The following is a 6,000-nucleotide window of genomic DNA, read 5'->3' on the forward strand; positions in this document are numbered from 1 at the left end:
GATGGAAATATAGTTATTTGTCTTACAGAATAGGAAGAGTTTTGATGAAGCCACAGCCAATCTCACTTTATGAGGGGGAAAAAAAAACACAAGTTAGCTTCATGATTTAGGTCAGTAAAATATAAACATCAGGAATGACATAGGTGCCCTGCATGCAGAAGTCAGGAGCCATGCATAAAATCCACACCAACTACTAACTCCAGTGCCTTCAATCCTGGTTCATAGTTAATTTATCTCTAAATAGATTTTCTAGGATCAGGGCGATGTGGGTGGGTTGAACTGGATAACAAGACAAGTGGTTATTATATTCATCATAAATTAGCAGGATACAATGAGAGAACTTGTCAAATATGGTTTTTTACATATTTGGAACAGTGACAGGATGTTTTATTGTTAGCATAACAGAAAATCATGTTCTCGAGTATGTTTCAAATGACTAATTTTGCTAAGTAAATTGGAGAAGTCTATGTTAAGTAGCAATTAATACAGACAATTAAATGTTTTCAACCAGCCTGTGACTATCTTGTTTGGTTCTGTGTCCACTAATCCCCATCTTGGTGGAAACTTAATGATAAAACAGGTGAGTAACTAACTGAACATCTTAATTTTTTTAATTTATGAGAATATCTAAAATATTTCCATGTGAGAAAATGCTGCTAAGATAAGCTACCAATAAAAGACCAGGAAAGCACCTAAAGTAATTTTCTATGCTAACGTTTTGTTAAGACTTGAAAATCGTTGCAAGCATGACAAATTTTTTCACTGGAACAAAACTTTCTGGAGGCCAGCCTGACGGTACCCTTCAGAGAAACCAGGGAGAGCTGGCATTGCTGGGGTCACTTACTCCCCTGGCTCTCAGTTCCATCTGGTCGCAGTCTTGGGAAGGACATCTGGATGCTCACTGAAGAGTCTGACTGAGGAGAAGCCACCATGGTCAACAAGAAGTCCAACCATGGCAAACAGCTCCAATAGCCACTGGTCACAGTGTCAGTGAACTCATGTCCACAAATGATGATCACCGTCTTATTAGTGTTCATCCTGTTGATTTCAAATCCTAACATTAACCAATTATCACGCATTTGTTGTAGCCCTTTAGAGTTTCAGACTTATGGCAAGAATACAGTGACTTATCTGTCCCATAGAATCTTAGAAGATTCATAATCTCATAATACCCAATGGGATCCCATGAGGATGGACTATCTATGCCTTTCCAAAGCTGACTCACAGACACGTATCCTCACAATGATTTCTAGGCTCCAAATTATAATATCTTCTCCAGTCTTCTTTCTGATCTCCTGTCCTTCAATCAACAAAACAACCCATATTCATAAACGCAACAGCAAGGGAAGTTTTTGGTCTTTGCTTTCCAAATTCATCAGTTCCCTGTGTCATCCAAAGCCAATCTCACACAAAATCAAGTCATAGCTGCCACCCATGTAGACCACCCAGGGTTTTCAGTCATGTGTTCTGGAGATTTCAAAATATTTATAACATGAGGGGAAGAATCTTGCTGGGGTCCAGCCCCAGCGGGTCCAGGGGTTCCCAAAGGTGTGGACGGAGTCGGCGAGGAAGGAAAGACACCGAGGCAGTGTTCAGGTGATCATCATAGCCAGGTTCTTCTCTTTATTGTCATCTAACATCTGTATTTATACTATTTGGTCCCAATCCTATCCATTCTATACAAAAGGCCAGGGGGCTTCCCATCTCCATTCAAAGGTTACTCTATTGTTCTACTAAGCTACAAGGAAGTAACTGAAGGAGGTCACTCCAAGCAAAGATCAAAGCGAGCAACCACCCCTCTGGCACTCAGTTAAAGGGTTTTTTTTGATAAAAATCCTGACCTGGGGAAACAACCTTTCTTCTCCTAGCCAGGTTCCTCCCCCTATTGACCTCTTACATCTACATTTATCCCATTTGATCTTAATCCCATCCATTCCATTCCAAAGGCTAGGACGTTTCTTATCTCCATTTCAAGGTCCCTTGAAACATCCCTGCAGGGACTGCCTCAAGCAGCCAGGGTGGATAGGCTTCCAGCAGAATCTGAAATTATGTTTATTTCTTCCTTCTCTCTTGAGAATCTCTGTGTCAAGGTTATAAAAATATAATTTTTAAATTTTATTTTTCAATTACAGTTTACATTCAATATTATTTTGTACTAGTTTCAGGTGTCCAGCATAGTGGTTGTATAGTCGTATGCTTTATGAAGTGTTCCCCTTGATATTTCCAGTACCCGCCTGGCACCATACATAGTTATTACAATATTAGTTATTACTATATGCCATATGCTGCGCTTTACCTCCTCATGACTATTTTGTAACTCCCAAACTGTACTTCTCAATCCCTTCACCTTTTCCACTCAGGCCTCCAACCTTCCTCCTCTCTGGCAACCATCAGTCTGTTCTCTGCAGCTATGAGTCTTTTCTATTTTGTTTGTTTATTTTATTCTTTAGATTCCACATGTAGGTGAAATCATATGGCATTTGTCTTTCTTTGTCTGACTTATCTCACTGAGCATAATAAATTCTAAGTCCATCCATGTTGTTGCAAATAGTAAGATTTCATTCTTTTCTAATGATCAAGTAATATTCCATTTTATATAGGTACCGCAACTTTTTTATCCACTTGTCTATTGATGGGCACTCAGGGTGTATCCATATCTTGGCTATTGTAAATAATACTAACCCTTCAAAATCTTGTACATACTTTCCATTTCCTCTCCATTCCCCATTGGACAATCCTCAACACCTTCCACTGGTGCATATGTAGTAGGCATTGCTAATGGATCTCACCACCTTTCTTGCTATGTCTGAGGATGACTTCAGAATCTCAGATCAGTCATTATCAATCAATTGGACTGAAGAGCAAGTTGAAATCTAGTTGATTTGCCTGACCAATAATCTAAATGAAAATGCGTGTGTGTGTGTGTGTGTGTGTGTGTGTGTGTGTGTGTGGAGAGAGAGAGAGAGAGAGAGAGAGAGGGAGAGAAAATCAATCTCTAATCAGTTATTTAAAGAGAGGGAAACGAAACCTTATTTTTGAGTTGTATTTTCAATATAATACCAGGAGAATTTCAAGAGAGATATGGGAATAGTTTATTAAAAAGGAAAACTAATTTTATGTTAATAATTCAGGCCTCACAAACATTGTCCACAGCAAACTGTTATTTACTCATACAGAGAAAAAATAAGGCCAACAGTGCCACACTGACTTATCTGTTCAACCTCACTCAGAAATACAGGGCAAGAGAATTAGTAGCAGTATCTTCAGACAAAAAGAAAATCAATTCTTGCGCGTGCATACATGTTGGCTGGAAATCTTTTAGAATTTTCCACAGTGCCTGATTCAATAAGATGATCTGCAGTAGAGACCTAAGTGTTCCCTTTCATAGTACATCTTGGTGAATACTGTAAATGCTGTAGACCCAGAAACAGAAAGTCAACAAACAGAAAATGCTATTGCAGTTCCATTCAGTAGTACAAGAAATTGCTAGTCCAGTTCCCAAACAGCAGCCTTGTGAAAGCATTACATGCAAGTTTGCATCAGAGATAAAACTAAACGAAAGCCTGAAGGAGAAAAAGGGAACTGGCTGTGGGCTAGGAGAAACGAATGACTAATTGGTAACAATATTTTGGAGGCATTCTAGTACACAAACTCAAAGTTATATTTTAGCACGACTATAACAATTAGTAGGTGGTTGTGAGGGAAATATAAACTAAAAGAACTGCTATGAAGATATGCCCTTTTCTAGAAATATCTTCCGTGATTTAAATAACAGAAGTTATTTTAAAAGGTTAATAGGATGAAGCATATGCTTAGCTTGATTTAGTTCTCCAAGCTGTTCTGTGGGCTTTGAAGGAAAGCTAGTTTCCATGATTCCTGGGCCTGATGGTTCGCTGCCTTCTCATCAGTGTAGGGAGACAGCGATGCTCTGAATCTCAGGTGAAGTGTCCTCAACCATGTAGAGTGGACACCCAAGTGCCTTCTAGTTTTTACTTAAATTTGATGGGACTGTCTTGTCTTCTAGATTTCTTTTTTTAATTTCCAGTTCTGTTGGCTGGCACAAGCCTAGGCGCAGCCCTCAGAATAAGAGCTCTGTTATTTTTACCTGGAAATGTGATGAATTTAGGGCTTTATCACAACTTTCCATGGATACATGTAAGTCCACATAGGTCCATGAAAGTGCTTTGGACCCAGTAGGAGCTTCACATAAATTTGTGGAAGGTGAAGGCGAATAGTCACTCCTTACCACCTTGCTTTAAAACTACAACATGAAAACATGACATTCAACTTTACCTTTAAAATAAATATTATAATGTGACTAGTCCATAGTTACATGTTCTCTTAGAGCCTTACAGACATTCAATTAGTTATATCTTGAAGTATTTACAATAACTATTTATTTATCACAAATCTATAGATAAGTAAATTTAAAATTTTACTTGAATTTATTTTTCTTTCCATCCTGGTATTTCAGTACTGAAAAAGAGGTTGGATGAAAATAGGAAAGATTCTTAAAAGCTATAACCAGAGACAATTTTAATATCCTAATTGTTTTTCCCTTAGTGTGCTATTAACTGACCTACTTTGAAGCATTTGAACATCAAATGCTCCAGCAGTGGTAACCCAGCAGCTGTGTGAGACAAAGTGATAGAGCCACACCCTAAATGAAGTCGCCTTCTAACTTCCCTTGGACCTAGGGTTGCCCCAGTTGCAGCCTCTCCATCGTTCTTTCTTTGAGTCCTTCTAAGATAAAGGGAAGAAGACTCTACAAGCAAAAAGAAGGAGATGGGGATTACAAACGGATAGAAAAGTGAGGAAAATTCATAATATTTTTGAGCCTTCTTGACATTTTGATATTTGGATACAAGAAGGTTAGTTGGAACTTTCACTTTCAATGATAAAATCTTTAGCAACTTGGATTGAGACACCAAGACCAAAGGAACATGCCTGAGTTCACCAGTCACATCTCGGATCATCAAAGCTTGGAAGAAAGGATGGTGGAACTCCTAACGCCATGTGTCTGAAAGAATTGACTCAATAGAGGAAAAGGCATTTTTAAAGAGTTTTTACCAATTTAAAAGTTCAAATGCTATTTGGGGGAGGGATATTTTTGAAAGAAGGTGTCCTTCAATTATGAGTTGTTGTTATAGAAAGTCACCAAACTCTAAATTTCTGGATTGCTATCCGGCTTCTGTCCTTTACCGCCTGTATAACCTTGGGTAAGCCACTCAAATAACTTCCAATTTGACTTCATAGGCCCAGGACAGATAGAATGAGATGAAGTGTGTGGAACACTTTAAAAATATGGAAGCCATATTGAAGTATACAGCTAGATTTATCACCAAAGAGCAAACATTTGACTCTAACTTTAACTACAATCTCACAATCTGCCATTTTGAAGATGGTCTTACAGATGAGGACATGAAAGAAAAAGAAAGCATGCCTGTCATTCTTCAACAATATCCATCAGTAATATTTTGAGGCCATGCTTTTGACATTTTCAAATTGCGACCACTTCTGATCTCACAGTAACCCAAAGAGGGCGAATAGCTTACATTTACAAGCAATCAATAAGAATACTGTGATTGAGATTCTCTTCCATTTGAAAAAAGTAATTCAGCATGTTATGCCATAAGACCTCTTATTTGCAAACAACATCACATTCTTGTGCAAATCACTTCTGCTCACATACACCCCACTGGCTTTACCTTACACACATTACAAAACGGGGATGAATCTGGCTCAGTCAGAAAAGTCATTGAGACGAAGAACATCTCTGTCAAAATACTGTTGCCCCTATATTAGACTCTTCTGAGCGCAAGGACAGGAAGAGACAAGGAATCAGAGACTGGTGTGCAGAGAGGGTAGAGGAAGGAACTCTCCATTTATCCCAAACATGTTTCCTCAAACTGGGCTAGCATTTTATTTATTTATTTATTTTGGTTGGTTGTACCAGTAGATTACAGAGCTCTGGTCTTGATCTCAGTGTTATTGCAACTT

This window comes from Myotis nattereri, assembly GCF_964212035.1.
Source record: "Myotis nattereri genome assembly, chromosome: 17".
Lineage (NCBI taxonomy): Eukaryota > Metazoa > Chordata > Mammalia > Chiroptera > Vespertilionidae > Myotis > Myotis nattereri.